The sequence below is a fragment of the Patella vulgata genome, chromosome 1 (assembly GCF_932274485.2).
Source record: "Patella vulgata chromosome 1, xgPatVulg1.2, whole genome shotgun sequence".
Taxonomy (NCBI): Eukaryota; Metazoa; Mollusca; class Gastropoda; family Patellidae; genus Patella; species Patella vulgata.
In genome coordinates this window covers 87,628,846-87,648,220 of record NC_065879.2, presented here as the reverse complement: position 1 = coordinate 87,648,220, position 19,375 = coordinate 87,628,846, and the positions used below count along the sequence as shown (strand labels likewise).

General features: G+C 37.3%; 1 long non-coding RNA gene across 1 annotated transcript; it reads left to right on the top strand.

Moving 5' to 3' along the window:
• The first annotated feature begins 12,375 nt into the window (after window positions 1-12,375).
• LOC126816212 (uncharacterized) lies at window positions 12,376-19,375 on the top strand. The gene is made up of 4 exons (XR_007678273.1): window positions 12,376-12,470; window positions 14,420-14,634; window positions 16,292-16,540; window positions 18,177-19,375. It is a non-coding gene; the product is annotated as an uncharacterized LOC126816212 (long non-coding RNA).

The window sequence follows — 19,375 nt, the reverse complement described above, 5'->3', positions numbered from 1 at the left end:
GAACTTCAAATTTAGTCAGAAATATAATTCGCTTCAAAACGAATCTAGATTCGAATATTGACCATTGTCATAGGCGTACGGGCTCGATGACAGTTAGGGGGGCAGAACCCGAAATGGCCGAAAAAATTTCGGGTTTACAGACAGCGGCGTCGGTCTTCCTCGAGAGGCCAAGAAGCAGAGCTTACCTTGCAAGGGACCCGCCCCCCCCCCCCCCCCAAGAAAATTTTGGAATATTTGACGGCTGCAAACACGTTTTCCTGCTATTTCAGTCCTTGAACAAAGTGGTCTATTATAGCCTAATTAAGATGGCTGACTCGAATTCCAATCAAAAGATCAATCGTTTACAGTACACGAAGACGGGACCGTTAGCAGAAAATTTTGAAAATTTAACTGCCGCAAACGCGTTTTCCTGCTATTCCAGTCTGTGAATACAGCAACTTCAATTTGGTCCAATATAGCCCACCTGGCTGACCCGAATTCCAAACAACCAATCAATTGTCGCGCAGTATGGAGGCCTCACCCTCCCGGAGAAAATTTTGAAAATTTAACCACCGAATATGCGTTTTCTGCTATTCTAGCCCGTGTAAGCAACTCCAACAGTATCCAATGGTTTTGTACCCTAAATCCCATTTTGAATTCCAACCATTCAATCAGACTGTTGCAGTTGCATTCACAAATAATAATCGATACCCGAAAAATGTCTCACAAAGTAGAGTGGCTCCAGACAAAATGTTTTAATCCATAGTCAACTCAGTACAAATTCGTGGTATTCAATTAAAAGATAAGTAAAATTAGTGTTTTATTAGGGCTCGGTGACAGGGAAGCAAAACTAGAAATGCCCGAAAAAATTTCAGGTTTACAGACAGCGGCGCTGGTTTTCTTCGAGAGGCGAGGAAGCGAAGCTGACCTTGTAAGGACCCCCCAAGAAAATTTTCGGAATATTTGACGGCCGCAAACGCGTCTTACTGCTATTCCAGCCCGTAAAATTAGTGTTTTATTAGATTTCGGGCACTTTATTTTGCCAAGTAGATGAAATAAAATTTTTTTTTCACTTTACCCATCTGCCAGAAAAGTCAGTTTGCCCGAAAGTTAGGGGGGTGGGGGGCAGCTGCCCCCCTTGCTCGTACGCCTATGACCATTGTTACATCTCATTGTGTCGGAGAAACAATCCCGAAATGTTCTCTGTCGGATCTCTGTGTAACCGAGGCGGTTGGATGGCCAAATGGCCTATCGCGTGCCGTTGAGTCAAAAGGTATGGTTTCGATTCGCAGCTTGTGCGTGAATATGGGTAGCGTCTCCAGTCCAACCTCGTGGGTTTTCTCCGTCAGTTTCCTCCCACTGCTAAGTGCGAGCGAACTATTGAAATGAAATTGAAACACGTGTTAGTCCCGAACTGACCTAGGTTTTTCTCTCTCTCTCTTTCTCTCTCTCTCTGTAGCCGAGAAACAACCACATATGTCATAGTAGCCGCAGCTAGCATTGATTACAGTGATGTTGTCAGCAACTGTCAAGATATTTAAATTATTCATGTTATCAGTGGTTTTAAAAGATTTTTTGTCTGTGTTCTCATTGGAGATTGACAGCTGTTTTCTCTGGGGCTCCTCGTGGTGCCTACATACGTTATAAATTTTGTTTTAACAGCAGTTACTATTGCAAACACATTCCCTATTGCGAACGCATTCCCTATTGCTAAGTCAATAATACACATTTCAAAATGCCATCAAAGCCTTTTCTTAAAATAGTGTGAAAGTATGATGATATTTTTGTACTGTAGGCGATGATAGAGTTACACATTTGAGAAAAAAATAGGAAGGATAAGACGGCAATGTCCTTTTTACTTTTGACACTGGCACGCTAGCCTGGAGGTGTTCGATCCTTGCATTGGCCGAGGAAGTTCATCCAGATTTTCCTGCGTGTATCCGTACCCCCCTTGTCAGTGATGCAGGGCGGAGGGCCTGACAAGAACAGCCGTCTAGTCGTTCGGATGGAACGAAAAACCGAGGCCCCGTGTACACATTGGCGTGCACGTAAAAGATCCCTTGACAGTTGGAATTCGATATAAGAGTAGACCGTAGTGCCGCTGTCTGGGCAAAATTTCCCTCATGGCACACTGTATGGCGTATGAACGTCTTCGTTAGCCTAGTTCGGAGCAGAACAGTAGGACGTTAAACCCCATTTCATTTCATTTCCTTTCATTTGCTATCAACTTTATGGGCAATCTCCTACTTTCAGTCTCTCAAGTGTCATTATCGTCTATTTGCAAATTTGAGTTTAAGAGAACGAACAATTTTAAGTTATTGTAGCTTAAAATTCGGAACCATTGCCATTCACTACCTATTTAAAAGTGTAAAAACGGTGCATTTTGGAGAGTAGGGTCAACTGTCCAATCTCGTGGGTTTTCGCCGTGTCTTCCGGGTTTCGCCTACTTTTAAAGAATTATGGAAATTAGATTAAACAGTATACCCCCCCCCCCCTCTCTCTCTATCAACATCTCCAAAGAAAAGAATTTGTTGATTGGCTAATTGAGTGGTCAAATAAGGTCGATTGAACACAAATGACATAAAAAAAAGACTAGGATATCGTCGTATACGTGAGGAATTTGAGTGATTTTATCGATTTATAGCGAAAATATAACCAAAGCTCTATTTCCCCTTTAAGTGTCAGAAAAGATTATACAATTTGCATTAAACCGGGGGGTAAACAATTTATTATTTATCAATCAATGTATCTTGTTTTGACAAACATTAAATGTCTACTTCCTGATAACGTTTGCATATCAACTTACATGGACAGATACACGACGTATATGCATATCCGTACATAATCTTGAATTTAGAAATGAAATGAAATAAAATGGGATTTAACGTCCCACTGTTCTACTCCGAACTGGGCTAATGAAGACGGGGCATACGCCATACAGTGTGCTAAGAGGGAAATTTTGCCTGGACAGCGGCACTATGGCCTACTCTTATATCTAATTCCAACTGTCAAGGGATCTTTTACGTGCACGCCAATGTATACACGGTACCTCGGTTTTTCGTCCCATCCGAACGACTAGACAGCTGTCCTTGTCAGGCACTCCGTCCTGTATCACTGACAAAGGGGGACCACGCCGGAAAATCTGGATGAACGTTCTCGGCCAATGCAGGGATCGAACACCCGACCTCCAGGCTAGCGAGCCAGCGTCTTACCCACTTAGCCACCGTGACCCCCTCGCACAAAAAAAAAATTACAATTCCCGAAAAATTGATGAAATAATTAAAGATACATTATGGGAGGTTAGATAAAGAGATGGCAGTTCTCGTTGTAATAGTTGAAAACTAGATAATGTAAAGGCAATTTGCTGAAAATTTCAATCAAATTGATCCACCCAATTTTATTGAGTCAAATTGACTCAATAATATTGAACGTATGTGGGCTATATCGATGTAAAATATTGTCAATAACCATCATTGCGTCAATATATTGACGGATCAAAACAATTTTGATTTTTATTGATGGTTCATCAATATATTGACGGACGGTCAATTTATTGAATGACAATATTGATCGTGTGTGGAGAATCTGTCAATAATTGCGTCAATATTTTCATTCCATCGTTTTTATCGCGGTTCTTCTGCGTCAACTGCCATGAGTAGCGCAACAGTGACCGTTGCATCCATTTTGAAAAATGACAAAAAAATGATGAAATTATTGATGGAAATATTAAATCGTGTGTGGGCAATTCCCATCAATATTATTGAGTCAATATCGAGTCAATATATTGGGTCAATAATATTGATGGTTTTACTGAACGTGTATGGGACGTTTAGGGCTTGTAAATAGTCTATGACTGTTTCTGACATCTCTCCCTTTCTCTCGCTAGTTCGTAAAGCTGAAGGTCGTCCGATAAGCTTAGTTCTTGATTTCTGTTTAATTTCACTATATGGCAAAGTAAATGTTATAGCCAGTCTTATACAACTGTCTCTTGTAAACATACATTATGACGTCACATTAATAATGATGTCATTATTAATCATATTAAACATACATTATGCAAGAGCAAAATCTGCCTATTGCAGGTCTTTCTTTGGGCCTGAAATGTTGTCTAAATTATTAATTAGACATTAATTAACCTATCCAGACCATAATCAACTCTAGATGGCATCGCTAGCCTGCGATCTTTAGTTGATTATCAGTCGATTTATTGCATAACTTTCCTTCACGATTTAACGATTAAATGGATAATCGAGAATATGCTGTTTATCGTACTGACTTTAGTAATGATGATCGAGGCTAGGCGGAAATTTCAATCGCTTAGTTCTCGGTTCATAGTGGATCAATTTGAATGAAATTTTCAGCAAATTGCCTTTACATTATCTAGTTTTTAACTATTATAGTGAAAACTGTCAACTCGTTATCGAATCACCCATAATGTATCTTAATGTTTGTTCAAGCGTGATATTTTGTTTTATTATCTATACAAGTTATTTGCATAGCTATAGTTCGGTCTCTGAATTGCCCCCACCTAACACGGTTACGAGAAATACAACACAATGCATATCCCGCATACATTATAGATGTTAATCAGAAAGCAGTCAGTATTTTCGTGGGAAAATACAATTTTGTCATGCTCTACTGCTCGGGCATAAAAAAAAGAACATTTTATTCATTGCAGAAGACCATTGCAGGTCATGTATCCGGAATATTTAATAAGAGAGAGAGAGAGAGAGAGAGAGAGATGGTTTTAATGTCCACTCGACAGAAACTAGGCCATTTCGGAACTAACACATGGTCCAATTTTATTTCAAGAATTCGCTTGCGCGTAGGGGTCTTTATCAGTGGGCGGAAACCGGAGGACCCGGAGAAAACCCACGAGGTTCGACAGGCGACCCTACTCCTTGTCACGTACAACCAGGGATTTGAAACCACGCCAGCTGACTCAATTACAGGTCTTATGATACAGCACGCACGGAATATTTAAAAAACGCAAACCATTTTGGTTTACAAACAGTTTCAGAACATGTATACCACTATTAAACAATTTATCATATTAAAAACCACCCATCAATATATTATATACTAAATTCTGTATACTTGCTTGAAAATATCACTATGTATAAATATTCTAATGTTATTTGTATCTATAGATCTTAAGATCTCCATATTGAATAAATGAATATTATTATTATTATTACCACTAGGGCAAATAAAAGTGAATTTGTGTGCGACGTATAAGATAGCAAATAGTATCCCTGCTTTTTGTAGGGGGGTTGGATGGCTTAGTGGTTAGCACGTGCGCGCTGTATCATTAAGCCTGTCATTGAGTCAACTGGCGTGATTGTACGTGACAAGGAGTAGGGTCGCCTGTCCAACCTCGTGAGTTTTCTCCGGGTCCTCCGGTTTCCTCCCACTGCTAAAGACCCCTACGCGCAAGCGAAATATTGAAATAAGATTGAACCATATGTTAGTCCTGAAATGACCTAGTTTTTGTCGAGTGGACGTTAAACCCCATTTCTCTCTCTCTCTCTCCTTTGCAATCACATAAACTTCGAAATGTTAACCAGTCATATTATTCAGAATCTATATTAGAGCATTCCAAATACAACAAACAATACCTGTATAATAAAGGGATCTTTTACGTGCACGAGAATGTGTATACGGGACCTGGGTTATTCGTCCCATCCGAACGACTAGACAGCTGTCCTTGTCAGGCCCTCCGTCCTACATCCTACATGAACTTTCTCGACCAATGCAGGGATCGAACACCCGACCTCCTGGCTAACGAGCCAGCGTCTTACCCACTTAGCCAATTCCAAATACAACAAACCATAACTGTATAATAAAGTTCAGATTTTTTCCAATTTAACCAGCCATATGTCGCCTCGATATATGTCAATGAGTGAAGCCTGTGCCATTACAGACCCGGGACTGTACAGCGCGGTGGATGTTTACGGCTGGCCCCAGATCCATTCACTTGATTTGATATAATTTGTTTATTTTTTTAAAATGTCTGTATTTTGTCTTGTCTGCAGGTTTATCTTGTAGATTTATGTTTTGTGTGTAGTGTGGTCATCCAGCATTAGAAGATATAAATGTATTCCAAACCGAACAACATCATCCCTCAGAAATACCAAACAAAATTTCTCAAAACGTAAGCTAAGAACAATAATTCTTATATTACTCAAATACTTTACTGTTATTTATAGACGAACGTTTACCCAATAGTTTATGTAACCAACACATTTCAATGAAATCTAATACAATGGGGTTTTCCTACCGTTCTGCTCCTATACTGGGCTAATGAAGAGGGACATATATACACCTTGCAGTGTGCTATAACGAGGGAAATTTTTGATTTGAATCCCAACTGTCAAGGGTTCTTTTATGTGAACTCGCGACCTCGGTTTTTCATTCCATCCGAACGACTATACCTTATCCCTTGCCAAGCCCTCTGTACTACACCACTGACAAGGGGGAACCACGCCAGAAAATCCTAATAAACTTTCTCGGCCAACGCATGGATCGAACACGGGACCTCGAGGTTAGCGAGCCAACGTTCTACTCGCTGAGCCATCGTGGCTCTCGCATTTCACAGAAGACCCCAGTCAGACTAAGTACTGACACATTATTATCAACCACAAAAACAAAAAATAATTTATGATCAATCTAAAAGTGGATTAACAGCTAACTGAAACGGAATTGCAGTACTCCCGGAACGACTTTATCATTTAGTGTATACAGTACATTTAAAAAGTTGTTATGTGCCACGGCCATTTAAAGTAGCTAAGTCTCTAACCATGGTCGTACGAGCCAGGGGGGGGGGGCGATCTGAATTTAAGGGCAGACGGGTAAAATGAAAACAAAATCATATTATTTCATCTTTAGTTGGCAAAATAAAGTGCCCGAAATCTAATAAAACACGAATTTTACTTTTCTTTTAATTGAAAACCACAAATTTTGTAACGAATATACAATGGATTAAAGCATTTTGTCTGGCGCCACTCTACTTTGTGCGACATTTTTCGGGCATCGATTATTATTTGTGAATGCAGCTGCAACAGTCTGATTGGATGTTTGGAATTCACGTCGGTATAAAGTGGGATTTCGGTTGCAACCCGATTGGAAACATTTGCGGCGACGATTGATTTGGAATTCGGGTAAGTCACCTAAGGTAGGCCATACTGGATCACACTGAAGTTGCTGTATTCGCGGGCTCGATTAGCAGGAAAACGCGTTTACGGCAGTTAAATATTCAAACATTCGTCGAGCTCGTACGCTTGTCGCCTGTATCACGGGACCATTTTATGTATAAATTTATCTGATATCTCATAAAAGGTTCCTGGTTATTAAAAAATTTAAAAGTCACGTCATCTTCCAAATGTATAAATAATGAATTACACCAACTATATATTTATCGTTGATGTTAGACATACGTATACATTTTCACACACCGTATCGTCTTTATATATTATATATTATTATATTATTATTGACATACTTATTCAACAAGGACGTTACTCAAATATCTATTTGGCTTTTACACATGTTAAGGCGTTTTTTTATTTGTGCAAACCAGTGAGGTGTTAAAATATGTAGTTACACAAAAACAGAAGATGTTAATACACCCGTCTTAACGCTAAGTTAACACTATCACGATTTGCACCAGGAAAACGCGTTTGCTACCGTCAATTTAAATCAACATTGATGCTGTGATCTTACCGGGAAAAGAAGGGCTTCTGATATCCAATATTTAAGACAAAATAAACGTTTCAGAGCCATTTATAACAAGGGACTCGAAGAACGAGTCTAGACGTATTCTATAAGTCATGTCAAACGGTGACGTCATATTCTTAACTGGAGACCATGCGCAATAAATACTATCGGTGTAGACTGGAATAACCAGACGCTAGAGATAGCCATTCGAATGAGACTTCTGGCGTATTTCGAAGAACATAACAGATTAGAAATTAGGGTAAAAACAGAAACGATTGAATGTAAATCAGTTTATATACATTCATATTACATTAGTATATACAATGCGACCTATTTGTGTCAATTTCTAGGTCCCAAATATTAGCGATAACTGACTAATAATGTTTGCCTCTCCAAATCATTGCAGTCCCCACCGGACATAAATGTAAACGTGTCACTAACTGACAGCCTGATCCGCGTCTTGTTGATCGATGGGGGTTGGATAGCCGAATGGTTGGCACGTGCGCGCTGTATCATAAAGTCTGTCATTGAGTCAACTGGCGTGGTTTCGATTCTCCGGTTGTACGTGACAAGGAATAGGGTCGCCTGTACAACCTCTTGGTTTTTCTCCGAATCCTCCGGTTTCCTCCCACTGCTAAAGGCCCCTACGCACAAGCGAATCATTGAAATAAAATGGACCATGTGTTAGTCCCAAAATGGCCTAGTTTGTGTCGAGTGCGAGTGGACGTTAAACCCCATCTCTCTCTCTCTCTCTCTCTCTCTCTCTCTTGTTAAATATTCCGGATACATGACCTGCAATGGTCTTCTGTTGTTGATCGAATGGCGTTGAGGGCGCTTTGTTGATCTTTATCTAATCTGCCATAATGTACCTTTAATTAAACAAAATACTAGAATGAGAACGCATTTTAACTGCAAGCTATAGGGGTTTTTTTTTCATATGGGTAAATAGACAATTTACTTTATATGTCTGTCAAAAGTTACTTTCATACGCATTACTAAGTTATACAAATATTATTCATAATAAAACCGTATTTTATTTGCCTCTAAGTCTTAAACACTACGATTGGTTCAAACTATTTTCTCTACATATTCACACAAACATTATACCCAACGGCAACAGGAAATAGTGATTTTATTTTTATTCATTTGGCTTATTCTTACAGCCCGGTCAAAGTCTAATTTTCATTATAGATTACTCATGGATTGTTTTGTATTATTCGATAAAATATGGCCCCCTGATTGCAATTATTCCATAATAATTATTATTTGCGAAATGCAGACAATTGAAGATGACGACGTAAAATCAAAATTTGCTTGTAAAAAATGACTTAAACATACATTATGCAAGAGCTAAATCTGCCTATTGCAGGTTTTGCTTTAGGCCTGAAATGTTATAGAAATTATTAATTAGACATTTATTGACATAAAAAGACCTTAATCAACTCTCGATGCCATCTTATGTGTCGGATTTTTACTGGATTTGAATCCGATGAGCTGCTTAACGCCCATTGACGATTAAATCCAAAAATGGATAATCAAGACTATGTTTTTATCGTACCGACTAGGACTAAAATTCATCATTTAATCATGAAATGGATAATCAAGACTATGTTTTTTTATCGTACCGACTTTAGTAATGATGATCGAGGCTAGGTCGAAAATTCAATCGCTAATATCTCGGTTCAGAGTGGAGCAATTTGACTGAAATTTTCAGCATATTCCCTTTACATTATCTAGTTTTTAACTATTATAGTGACAACTGTCAGATGTTTATCTAATCTCCCATAATGTATCTTTAATGGATTTTCTTTGTGAACAATTGGATATGTATCTATTCTTTAATTTTGCTTGATTCGTGGGGAGGGGAGTGGGGTCACAGTGGCTAAGTGGATAAGACGCTGGCTCGCTAGCCTGGAGGTCGGGTGTTCGATCACTGGGGCGGTTTCTATTCCCCGGTTGTACGTGACAAGGAGTAGGGTCGCCTGTCCAAACTCGTGGGTTTTCTCCGGGTCCTCCGGTTTCCTCCCACTGCTATAGACGCCTACGCGCAAGCGAATTATTGAAATAAAATTCAATCATATATTGGTCCCGAATGACCTACTTTGTGTCAAGTGGACGTTAAATCCTCTCTCCCTCTTTCTTTCTCTTCTCTCTCTCTCTCTCTCTCTCTCTCTCTCTCTCTCTCTCTCATTGGTGAAAGTGAAACTCTCATGTTTGTAGGCAGTATTGTATTAGAATTACCAAGAGCATTTTAATGTTTTATATTCTACTATAAATGAAAATAAAACGTTGTCTAACCGAAAAGAATAATTATGGTCTCTAAATTACTAAACATCGAAGGCCTATTAGTGCCAAAAAAAAATATTAATCCGTTTGAACGAGTTAGTATCTCGTTTGAACGAATTGGTATCTCGTTTGAACGAATTAATTATCTCGTTTCAACGAATTAATTATCTCGTTTGAACGTATTAGTATCTCGTTTGAACAAGTTAGTATCTCGTTTGAACGAGTTAGTATCTCGTTTGAACGAATTCATTATCTCGTTTGAACGAATTAATTATCTCGTTTGAACGAATTAATATCTCGTTTAAACGAATTAGTATCTCGTTTGAACGAATTAGTATCTCGTTTGAACGAACTAGTATCTCGTTTGAACGAATTAATTATCTCCGTTGAACGAATTAGTATCTCGTTTGAACGAATTAATTAATTCAAACGAGATAATTAATTCGTTCAAAGGAGATATCAATTCGTTCAAACGAGATACTAATTCGTTCAAACGAGATACTAACTCGTTCAAACGAGATACTAACTCGTTCAAACGAGATACCAATTCGTTCAAATGAGATACTAATTCGTTCAAAGGAGATACTAATTCGTTCAAAAGGGTTAATATTTTTTTATTTTTTTTTTTTTTTTGGCCCTAATGGACCTTCGTACTAAACATTTAATGCTGCAAAAGAAATATATTGTTGACGTCAAATACATGCTAAAACTACTGCCGACATGCTGTTTTCTGGGGGTTGTAGCTTATTCCAACACTATCGACGAAAACTGAGATAAATAGTTAAAATTGTACTTTTAATAAAAGAGTGTCCAAACCAGACTAAAGTTACAGAAGAATATAGAACATATATAATATGAAAGCTTAGGATTAAATTAATGGGGTTTAACGTCCATTCGACACAAACTAGGCCATTTCGGGACTAACATATGGTTTAATTTTATTTCAATAATTCGCTTGCGCGTAGGGGTCTTTAGCAGTGGGAGGAAACCGGAGGACCCGGAGAAAACCCACGAGGTTGGGCAGGCGATCCTACTCCTTGTCACGTACAACCGGGGATTCGAAACCACGCCAGTCGACTCAATGACAGACTTTATGATACAGCGCGCACGCTAACCATTCAGCCATCCAATCCCCCTATATCCACATGAATGTCCCGTTCTGAAATTCATAGAGAAATAGTCCTGATCGTTTAATGAACCTCTTTGGACGATTCCTTTAACTTCATGAACAATTTGTGCAGCTTTGATGTAGGTAGTCAATTTTTCCATATCGTCATCATATTACCCCTAGTTACAGTTGTTCGTAATTATTATTTTGGTTTGGTAATGGAATGTTCCAGGTTCCAGGGGTTGTCCCCCCCCCCTCCTCAAAAGTTATGACAAATCCACGGCCTTGGTTACAATTAAAAGACTTGAACGATTGATGAGATATCAATTCGGACATTGGTCAATTACTATATTAAAATATATACGAAGATACACTACCATCACGTTTTTTTTATTTACTTATTTATAAACAATTAGGGGATCACGTGGCTAAGTGGGTAAGACACTGGTCGGGTGTTCGATCCCTGCATTAGCCGAGAAAGTTCATCCAGATTTTCCGGCGTGATTTCCCCTTGTCAGTGATGCAGGACGGAGGGCCTGACAAGGACAGATGTCTAGTCCTTCGGATGAGACGAAAAACCGAGGTCCCGTATATATATATATTGGAATGCACGTAAAAGATCCCCTGGCAGTTGGAATTCGATATAAGTGTAGGCGATAGTGCCGCTGTCCGGGCAAAGTTTTCCTCATAGCACACTGTGTGGCGTATGCCCGTCTTCATTAGCTCAGTATAGGAGCAGAACAGTAGGACGTTAAACCCCATTTCATTTCATTTCATTTCATTTATAAACAATTAATTGTATAAAACTGCACCGCTCCTAAAAGACAAGAAATAGACTTTATTATTATCATGATCATGAAAGTGGGTTCATAAATAAATACTCCGTGGAGAAAACGCCCTTTTCAATAGTAGCTAATCGTACGTTACCTTACTGTATAATTGGCCTACATTTCACGCTTTGTAAAATCAAGACATTTTGAATGTAACAATCTATATTTGATATGATAGCATGAATAAACTTGTGAATGTTCAATGGACCGTGTAAAGAAAAACACCTGTTCCTACCTGTTCAGCCAATCAAATAGCGATACATTTAAACCGCGTAGCCAATCAAATTTAGTGGCGGAGCTCGACCATATCCGTGTTACTAAAATAAACAAAAATTATCTCCAATATCCAATAAAAAGCATCCCGGATATGACTGACGACAATAACGGAAAGTTTTCGGATTATCAATAATTTCATTGGATGTTTTGATAGCATCAAAAGTATATAAATATGGACAGATTGGATCATTACTTCATTCGATTCCAACTTTTCTTAACTTGATAATCAAGACTCGAAGAAGAAGAAGAATTTCAAGATGTTAAGAATAATTCTGGTGAGTATTTCGTTTCGTTTTTTATTAATGTAAATTTCTGATGGCAAATTACCATGGTTAAAGTTGTAAAATTTTACTTTATATAATAATTTATTTGGTATTTATTTTCGTCGGTAAATTGGCGCTGTAAATTATACCGATTAAATTTTAAAAACAATAAATAAATATACGAAAAGATATTGTTATTTCTAGATTTCGTTACGTTTCGTTTTTTATTAATGTAAATTTTTTGAAGTCAAATTTTCATGGTTAAAATTATAAAATTTTACTTTGTATAATATTTGATAATTATTTTCTTCGGTAAATTGCAAATGTAAATTATACCGATTAAACTGTAAAATTCTACTACTTTAAAAAAAAAACAATAAATAAATATACGAAAAGATATTGTTATTTCTAGATTTCGTTACGTTTCGTTTTTTATTAATGTAAATTTTTTGAAGTCAAATTATCATGGTTAAAATTATAAAATTTTACTTTGTATAATATTTGATAATTATTTTCTTCGGTAAATTGCAAATGTAAATTATACCGATTAAACTGTAAAATTCTACTACTTTTTAAAAAAAACTAAATAAATATACTAAAAGATTTTGTTATTTCTTGATTTCGTTTCGTTTTTTATTAATGTAAATTTTTTGAAGTCAAATTACCATGGTTAAAATTGTAAAATTTTACCTTATATAATATTTGATAGTTATTTTCGTCGGTAAATAGGAGCTGTAAATTATACCAATAAAATGAATGTTTTAGCTACTTGAATACGCACAAAACACTATTTATGGAATAACAATAGTTGGTGTATTAAAGATACATTATGGGAGATTAGATAAAGAGCTGGCAGTTCTCGCTATAATAGTTAAAAACTTGATAATGTAAGGGGAATATGCTGAAAATCTCAGTCAAATTGATCCACTATGAACCGAGAATTTAGCGATTGAAGTTTAGGCCTAGCCTCTAGCATCATTACTAATGTCGGTAGGATAAAAAACATCGTCTCGATGATCTATTTTTTCATTAAATCATCAATGAGCGTTGAACAGCCGATCCGATTCTAACCCAGTAAATATCGCAGGCTAGCGATGACATCGAGAGTTGATTATGCTCTTATTAATAATTTAGATAATATTTCAGGCCTAAAGAAAGACTTGCAATAGGCAAATTTATCTCTTGCATAATGTATGTTTAATGTAAAATTTTTTAAATCAAATTATCATAGTTAAAATTGTAAAATTTTACTTTATATAATAATTTGGTAGTTATTTTCATCGGTAAATTGCAAATGTAAATAATACTGATTAAACTGTAAAATTCTACTACTTTTAAAAAAAACTAAATAAATATACGAAAAGATTTTGTTATTTCTAGATTTCTAGTTGATTATTTTTGTTAATATATAAATATACGAAAATATTTTGTTATTTCTAGATTTCTAGTTGATTATTTTTGTTAATATATATTTCTATTTTTTATCTCGGTTTTATAAATACAATCGTATACCAGCTTAAAAAACGAAGCATGTGGCGACTCAATCTGATCCTATTTCGTTTCGTTTTTTATAGTTCAGTTGTTTAATTTCTGACTATAATGTTATAAATACAACCTTATAACAGGTTAAAAAAAAAGAAGCATGTGGCGAAATATAAGAAAATAGATATTGGGGGGGGGGGGTGACCGAATGATTAGTGCGTGCGCGTTGTATCATAAGGTCTGTCATTTCCATTCCCCGGTTGGACGTTACAAGGAGTAGGACCGCCTGTCCAACCTCGTGGGGTTTTCTTCGGGTTCTCCGATTTCCTCCCACCGCTAAACACCCCTACGCGCAAGCGAATTTTTGAAATAAATTGAACCATATGTTAGTCTCGAAATGACCTGGCTTGTGTCGAGTGGACGTTAAACCCCATTTTTCTCTCTATTATTACTTCGTCATGTTATAACGTTTATTACAGCTAACCATACTGGTTGCCCTTACCAATGCCCAGGTTAAAGTTGTTGATGCATCATTCGTAAAACAACCAATTATACCGATATGTAAACTAACGTCGTCGGTTTTAGAAGACCCCTTGAAAATAAACTCAGCGGATACAGAAAATTCAACACCACTAACAGACGAGATGGCGGCCAAAATTTTAGCATCCGACGAAACAGCGGATGCTTCCGCCAGGTATGTAGAAGTTTATTATGGGAGATTAGATAAAGAGCTGACAGTTGTTACCATAATAGGTAAAACCTAGATAATGTAAAGGCAATTTACTGAAAATTTCATTCAAATTGATCCACTCTGAACCGAGATTTTTAGCGATTGAATTTTCGACCTAGCCTCGATCATTATTACTAAAGTCGGTACGATGAAAAAAAAACTGTCTCGATTATCCATTTCATGATTAAATTATGAATGGAAACCGAACAGCAAATCGGAACCTGATCGATGACATCAAGAGTTGATGATGGTCTCGATAAGTTAATTAATGTCTAATTAATAATTTAGATAACATTTCCGGGCCCTTATTCACGAAAACTTAAACTAAGATAAAATCGAAATTTTAAGAAATACTGCAATTCGATTGGCTGACCAGTAAAATCAATTTGCATATATCCAATGAAGTTGCAGTATTTCTTAAAATTTCAATTTTATCTTAGTTTAAGTTTTCGTGAATAAGGGCCCAGGCCTAAAGAAAGACCTGCAATAGGCAGATTTAGCTCTTGTATAATGCATCTTTAATAATATGATCGAATCTGCCAGCAGCGGAGTTTTGATAAACCCACAGTAGTCTATACTAAATGCTGTATCATAAATAAAGCCTGTCATTGAGTTAACTGGCGTGGTTTCGAATCCTCGGTTGTACGTGACAAAGAGTAGGGTTGCCTGTCCAACCTCGTGGGTTTTCTCCGGGTCCTCCGGTTTCCTCCCACTGCTAAAGACCTCTACGCGCAAGCGAATTATTGAAATAAAATTAAACCATGTGTTAGTCCCTAAAAGACCTAGTTTGTGTCGAGTGTAAGTTAATCCCCATCTCTCTCTCTCTCTCTCTCTCTCTCTCTACTAAATGAAATGAAATGAAATGGGGTTTAACGTCCTACTGTTCTGCTCCGAACTGGGCTAATGAAGACGGGCATACCCCATACAGTGTGCTGTGAGAGCAATTTTGCCCGGGCAGCGGCATTATGGCCTACTCTTATGTCGAATTCCAACTGCCAAGGGATCTTTTATGGGGCCATCCGAACGACTAGACAGTTGTCATTGTCACTCATCTCTAACTACAAATAAGTATGATATGCTTGGTCGTAGACGGATCAGAAATATAAAGTGGGAACGTGTGCGAGGATGTGAGATGGGTGCTTACAATGCATTATCTTGAAAATGTTCAATTAAAAATAACCGTTGATGAAACATAAATGAAATGAAATGGGGTTTAACGTCCTACTTTTTTGCTCCGACTGGGCTAATGAAGACGGGAATATATACAATGCATATATGAATTTGCTATAATTTAGGTCTTTTGAGTGTAACTTTGTTTTCAAGTATTTCTATAAATGATGATTTTTTATATTTTTTTTTGGGGGGGGGGGGCCGAATGGTTAGCACGTGCACGCCGTATCATAAGATCTGTCATTGCGTCAACTGGCGTGGTTTCGAATCCCCGGTTGTAAGTGACAAGGAGTATGGTCGCCTGAAATATTGAAATAAAATTGAACCATATGTTAGTCCCGAAATGACCTAGTTTGTGTCGAGTGGACGTTAAACCCCATTTCTCTCTCTCTCCAAATGATGAATTTACTGTTTATTTACCTTTTCTCCATGTTTTTATATTTTTATCTAGTTTGAGGACAAAGAGATCAGAAAGTGTAGCTGCCTTGGCCCGAGTCGAATTGGCAGAAGCCACTGGAAGTATTCTTGCTTTACCTGCAAAATTGGCAAAAACCCCATGCCCTAATTACCCGGCGGCTAACTCCTATTATGCTCAAGATGTTTGTCCTCATAGAAGGGAATTGTTGACATCCTTTTACAGTGATGGATATTGCAGAGTTATCTTTCCTAACTGGCAGAGAAAATACCCGACCCGATGCCTGTAAGTACATTTATTCGTGTCTTTCAATACAACCGATGGCGGCTTTAAGCAAACTTATTTAAAACGCCGTACAGGAAAGGTGGACTTAATCCAATATCAACTACAGGGGTGGATCTATGGGGGGGGGGGGTCGAAGGGGGTCCAAACCTCACCCTGCTCAGCTATATAAAAAATATTGTAAAACAACATTTTATGAGAAAAGTGCCACAGTCGTGTTCTTTATCTTTTATCATCAGATGGTGGGATGGGATTGGCATTCAAAGCGCGAAATAATGATATAGACGATATCGCAATCAATGCTTTGAATCAAAGAAATTGAATCACAATGTGATCGTATTAATTCATTATAAAAACAGGGTGTTGGATTTCTCTCTTTAAATAGCTCAATGTGTATACGTATAACTAAGAGACAATGATGGGATCATGTATTGTCAACAACTGTCAAATTTCCTTAACAGGAGCCTGCCAAACCCCCTCCTGCAAAAATTCCTGCATCCGCCCCTTTATTATTGTAGTATATTAGTCCACAACAAACGTAAGCATACATTCCGTACAACACCCTTCGGCCAGTGTTTCTGAACCTGCCCAAACACAAAGCAGAATCACCATGGCAACCATTATTCTAAACGCAAAATTACATCCATATCCACAAGAACAATAGCGAGCACAAAAATAAGCTGATAAGTTACTAAACGGCATACTCCTCGCAGTGTTTCGTTTGATTATACGTAAACCCACTAAACACTGCTTTAACGAAGGCAAATTTCTTTTCCAAATTATGACTGGTCAATGGTCCGATTAATAACCAATAGCTAACTGCGTTACAAAAGCATTACGCTTAAAACAGAGATCCAAATTGGACCAAATATGTTTACATAACGTTACGTCATGACTCACGATTTTATTATGCCCAATTAACCAGTGCATAGCAGAATATTGCAGAAAAACTAATTGCGTGACAAACGAGGCTCTCAAATCGAAAACAATGTAAACAATACTGTTTGGAGACGAACATACTTTCACCGTTTTTAATACCTTAAAGGTGCTAAATCGCTAATATTTGGGACCTAGAAATTGACCGAAATGGGTCGCAACGCATATAATAATGTAATCTGATTGTATATAAACTGATTTACATTCAATTGTTTCCATTTTGACTCTAATTTCAAATCAGTTATGTCCAGTGAGATACGGCATGAGTCTCAACAAAATACCAATTTCTAGCGTCTGGTTATTCCAGTCTATTGCGCATGCTCTCCAGTAATGATATGGCGTCACCGTTTGACACGAGTTGTTGAATATATCTAGCCTTGTTTTTTCTGGTCACTTGTTACAAGTAACGCTGAAACGCACTATGGTACTTGGGATATATTTGATTGGACGGGAAGAATAGACAAACTCACTCAAAAACTCAAGTATCAGACGCCAATCTAGCAATGGCCGGAGACGGATCTCTCTGACCATTGCTTCAGGAATATGCTAAACGGCGGTGGTTTTTGTAGTACTTATTAATTAATAACACACAATACCCCCGCCCCCCCACCCCCACCCACACACACACCACCCACACACACATCACCCACACACATTCTTCTCGCCACACACCAAATAATAAATTTTTTTCGTTTTATTTTAGATGCAACGAATGTCTAACAGGATGCAAACCAATAAATGGGCGTCGTAACTTGTGTCGACCAACAAAATATAGTAAACACAATGTTTGGGCGTTTTGTCGTGTACGAGTCTTTTTGGGATGGAAATGGGTATGGACATGGCAAATCAAGAAAGTTACAATTTCACTTCCCGATGGTGACTGTGATTGTAAATCATACCGATCAAAATGTTAGATTTTGTTTTAAAAGGATATGCCATGAAAGTTCACAGGAAACCCAATCTGTTTTAAAAACAGACCCTATTTCGTTTCGTTTTTTATAGTTCAAAATTTCATTTTACTTGTCTACTACACTAAGATCTGGAAGAGTTGTTATCATTGACGTGTTCTGGGTGATGTGGGGGATTAGCCAATGAGGTGGTCTGTTACGGCGATCTTTTGACGTGAGGTGCACGGAAATATAGGTAATTGACTAGAAACATCAATGTTGATTGGTTAATCAAATGTCTGACGTCACAGGGTCAAAACCTGCTCGTATGACCTCTGATACGACCTCCCAAAACAACTGGTCAGATCTTCATGTAGTAGAGGCCACCGAAAGTATAAAAAAAACGAAACGAAATATAGATATATTTTTATCAGATTGCTGTAAACCATATAACCGGTGAAATTATTTAGAATCTTTTCTTAAAAAAGCATTATGATAGATTAGATAAAGAGTTGACAGTTCTTGCTATAATAGTTAAAAAAAATAGATAATGTAAATAGAATATGTTGAAAATTTCAGTCAAATTTCTTCCCTCTGAAAAGTGATATTAGCTTTTGAATTTTAGGCTAGCCCCGATCATCATTACTAAAGAAAAAAAGTCTCGATTATCCATTATGACGTTTAATTATTTTTCGAAAAACTGTTAATTAATGTCTTATTAATAATTTAGATAACATTTAAGGCCTAAAGAAAGACCTGCAATAGGCAGATTTAGCTCCTGCATACTGTATGTTTAATTTTTTCAAAAGGCTTGAAGATAGAAACAGAATAATCAAATTGTAAAGCTTATGGTAAATTCATCACAAGGTCATTTGTATAAGGCTAAGCTACATAAATTTAATATTATGTTTTTGTTTAATTGTATTTCCAATTTTAACATGTATTTCTAATTTTAAGTGTAACTTTGTATTTGTGAACTGTGCTTAAAATGGCTATTAAATGTCTTGGTAAAATC